The 7,685-nt window shown below is 35.7% G+C and overlaps 1 pseudogene; it reads left to right on the top strand.

Moving 5' to 3' along the window:
• The first annotated feature begins 588 nt into the window (after window positions 1-588).
• On the top strand, window positions 589-1,276 carry LOC113291678 (annotated as a pseudogene).
• Window positions 1,277-7,685: the final 6,409 nt, after the last annotated feature.

Below are 7,685 nucleotides of genomic sequence, written 5' to 3'. Positions count from 1 at the left end.
CACTCATGTTTCGCCACGCTCTCTACTTTACCATTAGTATTTGTCCTTCGTGATAACGCATATCGTACATTTCATCCCATTTTGCATTGACAGTGGAAACGACAATTGAAATTAATGTGGCGATGTTAAGGCAGAATAGGTCGGGTTTGGGGAGTCCAAGCGCTTACGAGGTGTCAAAACCAAATTTCTAAGTGAAAACTACGGACACACCCACTATTAAGACTTTGGTCACTGTGAAACCCACCGACAAAATAGTTCAGGCGCGCACCCTATTTTGATGAGAAAATTTCTCACAAATCCAGAATTTATAAAATGATGTTCCGGTCTATTTTTCACTTCTCTTCTTTCTCTCTCGTTTTCTACTGTTCTTCTAGTCTCTCTGGCGACCTCAATTCAAAGGAATTGAGCTTGATTTTGTGTGAATAGTCTCTAGGAAGTTTAGTAGCTTGATGAATCGAGGGAGAAGGTGATGGTGCTGAAGTCGATTGAGCTCTGGAAGAAGAAGAAAATGGTAAGCTAATTTAGGGTTTCGTAAATGATTGCTCTTTCAACTTAGTGCTTAATTCATTATTAACTTTTTCTTGTTTGATGAAACTTCATGTTGATTTGTTAAAGAAAAAGTTTGGATTTGATGATGCTTTCAACTATAAAGAAGAGCCCGACGTGACCGCAACTTTGAAAAGGTGCGCTTCTACATTTATTCTGTGGGAATTTTTATTAGTACCACCGGCCATTACTATACTAGTTAAAACCATTTTCTTGTTTTCCTTTGTTCGTATCTTTGTTTACCATGTTCGGATTCACATAGTTTTTGTCTGACCAAAGCGAAGTGCAACTCCAACTCCTAATTTGTTTGAATATTGTGTGCTCTTTCGGATTCACATAGTTCTTGCTTCAGGTACTTTGCTAAGGGTATTGATGTTTACTTTGAGAATGCGGGTGGAAAGATGCTCGAAGCTGTCCTCCCTAATATGGCTCTCCATGGAAGAATTTTTGTTTGTGGAATGATTTCACAGTATAATCTTGAGCAGCCTGACGGGTTCACAACTTATTTCTTCTTATCACAAAACGTGTTCAGATGGAAGGATTTATTGTTTCAGACCACTATCACCTTTACCAAAAGTTCATGGAAATGATGAAACAACATTTCAAGGAAGGGAAATTGGTTTACGTAGAAGATACAGTGGAAGGTCTTGAGAGTGCTCTTGCTGCATTTATAGGTCTTTTTACTGGCCGAAACATAGGGAAGCAGGTAGTCCGAGTTGCTCGTGAATGATTACCGCATACGTGACATCTATTGTATCCTTGGACTGGATTTTACCCTTAGGACAACTAAATTGCACCCTATCTTTTTAGGGGAAATAGTACTTGGCCTATGGCTTAGAATGTAGCTATTGAGTTCTATTATCCATGGCAGTTATGGATATCATACACGGGTTCTTTACTTCTTCTTTTTAGTTTAATTTCTTGCATAGTTTGCTCATTGGTCGTCCGTTTTTTATATTTTTTTCCCGTAAACTCAACTTTCAGTGACTGATGCTGGAGTGGATTTACAGTAGAATCTCTTGTCCTGTCTCAGTAAGTGGAAAATTTCTGAACTCAGATGTGCATTCTGACCCTGAAGAAAGATAGTTGCAGCTCTGGTGGTGTATGGCAGTGGCAGCTGATGCACTGAGCAGGGTTGTGTTGCAGTAGTAGAGTTGAGATGGAAGCAAGCACAGGCCCGGTGCAAGACAGAAGTTCGGACGAGGGAGCTACAAGAGAAAACAATATGGATGTTGGAGAGAAAATTAAAAGTAGAAAGCCATGCTCAATGATATTCCATCAATCAGTCATTGGTTAGAGCACTGGTGGAAGCTTTCAAGCATGGAAACACAAACACAAAGAGACATGCTCAAGATACTCTTACTAGCTTAAAATACATATCCGGTGTCAGCGGGAAGAACTCAAGTCAAGGAAAAATGCGAAGATAAGGTTTCAGGCGAATGGTTATGTTATGCATTTATAAAAATAGTCGAATGGTTATGTTATGCATTTATAAAAATGGATGCATAACCTATTATGCATCTACAAATTTTGTTGCATAATTTGTTATGGAGTCCATAAAACGGTTGCATAACACGTTATGCATCAACTGTTTTGTCACTATTAAAACCAACAAAAACAAAGACTGCATAACTTGTCATGCATCTACAATAATATCTGCATAACATGTTATGCATTCGTGAAAATACGGCTGCATAATGCATCGAGAAAATTTTTGCACAATCTTTTATGCATCGAGAAAATAGATGCATTATACATCTATTTTGTATGTACGCACTAATACAATGGCTACATAACTTGTTATAGATGCATAACTTTGTTATGCATATGCATAATTTGTTATGCAGTGGAGAAAATGGTTGCGTAATTCGTTATGCGTCTGCAGAATGTGTTATGCATCTTTTTTGGTGGCTGCATAATGGTTATGTATCAAGTTTTCTAAAATTTTTCCTAAAATGATGATCACCTCCAATTTTTTCGTGAAAAACAAAAATTTGATATTGTTGTTTGTACTCGTTGTGTAGCTCTCTTAAAAAGATTTCCAACGATATAAAATTTGTAAAATTCCAAGGCGCGGATTTTTAGATATGTTATATCCAAGTTGCGTTGCCAATTATACCCCTGAAAAATTAGGCTGCATAACGAGTTATGCCTGAAAAAATAGTATGCATAACGAGTTATGTATTGATTCTTAATAATTTCGGATAATTTTGGGTGTCACGGTATCTAAAATTAATTATGGGCCTGACAATAAGAATATTATTTTTTTTGGGCCCGCCCTTAATTTTCCCAATTACTAACTGTTTCTCACGCCCCATCAGGCGTACATTATATCTACGTCTATTTATGGGGCGTATATTATACTTTCTCCCCAGACCCGGTGTTTGTTAAGTCTACGCCCGTTGTCGGGCGTAATGTTTATATACGCTTCATCCAGACGTGCATAATAACTACGTCCATCAGCAAACAAACGTAAAATGTACGCTCGTTCATATATAGTCCACTACCGTAGCGTTGCAACACAGATGTATCAATTGGTTCATGTTCACCTTGATTTATCAAAAGACGAAACAAAAACTCGTAGGTATTTATGTGGGAGACAGATTTGTCTATTCAATATACTTTTCTGTGTGAGACAGATTTGTTTATCAAGTCTTCGACTTTGGGTCGTAGCAACTCTTAGTTTTGGGTGAGATCAGCTAAGGGAATCAAATGTGCATAATTCGGCGTGGTTCTAGAGGCGTAAGGAACGCGACAGTACCTTAATCAGTGTGAGACTGGTTAGGGCTCAACTACAAGCCAGTCCGAAGTTAATTGGTAGTAGGATAGAGTCTGTAGCGGCTTAATACATCGTGGTGTTCAAATATGGACTAAGCCCCGGGGTTTTTATGCATTTAGGGTTTCCTCGTTAACAAAATTTCTGGTGTCTGTGTTATTTCTTTTCCGCATTATATTTTTATATAGTTGAAATATCACATGTTGTGCGTAGTTCAATCAATTGGTAAATACAAACTTTGGTTGTTGATTGAAATTGATTGGCGCTTGGATATTGGTCTTTGTTACCATCTAAGTTATTTATCATATTAATCCGGCTCACAGATGTTTATCTGTTCGATTGCAGATTGATTTGAGAAATTAAGATATAACTCTTCGATGTATTTTCCTTGATTGAATATGACTGTCTAGTTGATTCTCTTGGAAATATATTGGAGTTAGTCCATACAGATTTCCTAAACGAAATATTTAGTGTGGTTGTTAGACCCCTGGTTTTTCAATTGGTGTCATAGGAGGCAAACACGTTTAAGACCTCATAAGTCTGTGTTTGTAGCAGTCTGGTTTCTGTGGATAGATTGTCTCATTCTCACGCACATAAAAATGTCTTCCAAAGTTTTTGATTATGCCAAATGCCTTCTCAGCTCATTGGTTAACTCAGAAGTCTCCTGGTCAAGAACGGGAACTCTACAGTATTGTTGAGTCTTTCTCTAACAATATCGAAAACCTTGTTCAAGAAACTACCCTACAACGTGAAAAATTAGTGTTCTTGGAGATATTATTAAAGAAGATTCAATTAGAGAAAAACGTTTGATCGAGACTGATTCATCAGATCAGAACAACATTCATGCTGAAATAGAGAAACTGGTCGCATCTCCTCTCCTAGCCCAGGATTAGTATGATTCCTTGAAAAAGGAAAACTCTCTCTTAATAAGCAAATCTTTTTCTATGTCATTCTCTAATTCTCATGAGGGATTACAGTACATGAAGAAAATTACTCCAAAGGAAGCATATGCTAAGAAATGTATACATAACTTGTAGTCTTCTAATAGGGCTATGAGTTTAGAACAGGTTCCTTTCGATGTCCCTCATCCACGATCATGTGTCTTTCTGCGGGAAAAGAAATCATTATGATTTACAATGTTTTGCTAGAAAGAAACATATTTCTGATCTTCAAAATCTACTTCTTTTTGTTGTTGACAGGGTGAATTGCCTGACAATATCCACAATGGATTTCATTCCTGCAGAAAAACCATAACTCTCATGCACAAGGTTTCCAAAGTCACTTTTCGAGAAATCCTTACATGAATCGTGTTCCTCTTAATGGTGCTAATAATCACACTACTAATGTACACATTCCAAGTGCAAATGAGAAGAAGTCTGGTAGACCTAAGTCTAGAAGATGTAATTTTCTCAATTCTGATCCCCTGGAACCAATCTCTAAAGGTTCCAGATTTAATCCTCAAAAAAATCTGTCTGATGGATACTCAGAGAGGTTTATGTCTTATTTCTCTGGAATAAGAAATAACCAAAGAAAGGTAAGGAATACAAGGGTCAAACATCTAGATGGTATTTACAATTCATCTCTTAATGGTCATGGCTGGATAACTTCTCACTTTGCTACCTAGCTCTAGATAATTTCATCCTTGTATCTAACTTGAGAGTTGCAAGTATGACATTTGCGAGATGCTCAAGTTTGTTGTGGATTACCATTTGTCTTATGTTTGATTTAGTTGTTTTCTTCTTTTGTGAAGGTTGAGTCATTTCTTGACTCCTTGTAACTATTGTATCTTCTCCTTATGCTCTGATTAAATCTTTTAATTATTGAGCTATGAAGGTAAGAGATATCTGAAAAAAGAGAGTATTTCCTCATTTTTGGATCTTTTCTGATCCATTAACCTTTCATAATAGGTCCACGAACGTCCGTGTCTTTCGTGGGTGTTTTAGGGTTTCCTTAACAAGGGCGTCCTTCTCTTGTTCATAATATATATATATATATTATTTTTCCTTCCCTAATAAAAAAAATTGGAGAACTCCTCAAGACCTCAGGTAGTGGTGAATCTTGATATGGAATAAGACATTAAAGGATGCGATTCAGTTCAAGATCTTGTCTTGAAAAAGATGATTGAAAGGAAAGAGTACAACTCGTAGATTGGAGAATCTGTCAAGGATTTAATTTTTTCAGAATGACTCTAGGGTCGAATTTGCAAATCCTCAACTGCAAATGAATCAACTTATTGATGGTCAGACCAAAATCCTTGAAAATTAAAAGATCTTGATCAGGAATCAGAAGAAACTCATCGTGGATTGTGTCAAAACTAGACAGCTTGCCCGCATTGTTGATCGAAAAGTTAATGTTCTAACCCATGAACATGGAGTTTCTACGGTCAAAAGAATCAAGGATATCAGTGATACCTTTTATGATGGAGCTTTTCAAAGGTATGAAGTTATCAAAGAAACTTGATTTTGTCTAGGAAACTTCTTATGAGAATTCATTCTTGTATTTTAAGTAGGATAACTAGGATTTGGAATAACCTACATTGTGATTACACATTACTATTGCCAACAATTTTCATCTTGCAATTTATTTAAATTTTAAAGTTTATTTGGAAGATGATTTTGCAGTATTAATCTTTATTGGTTTTATATTTTGCAAAAATTGTTACGGGATATGTGTGTTTGGGTCCGTGAACTATGATTGTCCCATATTTGTCAAAAGTTAAGTCTATTGTGTCATTATGAAAATAATGATGGAAAATAGAATGAACTTTTGAATTGCAAAGATTAAGTATATGATATCATTATGCAAATATTGATGAAAAATAGAATGAATCTTTGAATATTCCGTTGTATTGATCTTTCCCTGATCTACTTCTATGTGAAAGTATTGTATGGCTCTGTAAGTTTTCTTATGTTGAGCATTTCCGATTAAATTAATCATGGGTTCTCTTTTGGTTAATTTAATTGAGTTGTCTGGATACAAATTCATGTTTCGTGTAATTTGTTAATGTCCAAAGAAATCCTTCTTTTCGTGCAAAAGTAAGGTCGCTCTTGTTGTTCTTTCGGGAATAACATTTTATGGGGAAGAGTTCTTAATTGAACTTGTGTGCTTAATTGCCAAATCTTTGTGGGGAGTGTGGTTGTGGAATATTGTAGGAGTTATCTTGTATCTTTATAAAATCCTTGATGAATAAACTAAGTTTGAACTATGTGAAATCATCGAAACAAAGTTGATATGTTCTCTTTTAGTCATGAAGCATCTCTATGAGAATTTTATTATGATCCCACTAGTTTTCGTACCATTGCCAATTTATATTGACAAAAATGGGCAGAATTATTGTGTAGTTCACACTACAAATACATATGGTTTACGGATCATTATGTAACCGGGGGGGGGGGGGGGGATGTTCATTGTGAGATGAAGTATTGACTAAGGGGGAATGATACATATCACCATAGTATTATTGTCAAAGTTGTGATACAATTGAACTTTGATGTTGTGCAATAATATTATGACACTGTATAACAATAATTGAAAACAATTGTTTTCTTATCGTTATGTCTGTGGATCTTCAACAACTATGATGCTGAGTTGAACACGTTCATAATCACTGGAGTACTTGGAAGTGACGAAGATTTCGAGTAATGTTGAAGAACCAAGGAAATCAAGAATTTGGATGAGAAACTACAAAGTTTATTTATTTTGTAATACATATGTATTGATAGTTTTGTCACTAAAATTGACAAAGGGGGAGATTGTTAGAGCACTGCTCGGTCGAACTCGCAAGTGTCGCTATATCAAGCTTGTTTGTCAAGTTTAGTTTCCAAAACTATAAGTCTTGATTTCTAGTCTACTTATATCTATGTTTCGGATTAGGATAAAATGTGTAGTTGAGCTTTAGACTTCACGGCGTTCATCGATTGAAGACGAAGAACTACTAATGGGATCTTGTGGAACTTCATCAACAAAAGGTATGTGGAGACTTGAACTCATCTATCACTCAGAAGTCTATTTCTATTCTATATCCTATTGAGATAAAATTCGTATAACTATATTGACTTTATTTTATACACATTTGATATTTCGAGCTGATTTTGACTCGCTTACATATTTCTCGAAATATGTGTTGGTAAGCTTTCGCTTTAACCAAGTTCATCTTTATTCTTGACGAAAGTCAAAAGATGATCATGTGAAAATTTTCTGGTAACATCTTACATGATTTGTGTGAGACAGTCATTTGATGTAGACTCGGAATGTTTCGTATTGAACTATTGATCACTTGAAAATTGCTTTGAAGCTAATAGTTTGTGTGAGACATCTATTCCCATCTTCCAAGAATGTTTCAATGAATAATGTGGAGTTTAGA

Source organism: Papaver somniferum, chromosome 1 (assembly GCF_003573695.1).
Source record: "Papaver somniferum cultivar HN1 chromosome 1, ASM357369v1, whole genome shotgun sequence".
In the NCBI taxonomy this organism is placed as follows: Eukaryota; Viridiplantae; Streptophyta; class Magnoliopsida; order Ranunculales; family Papaveraceae; genus Papaver; species Papaver somniferum.
This window is presented reverse-complemented; position numbering and strand designations above follow the sequence as displayed.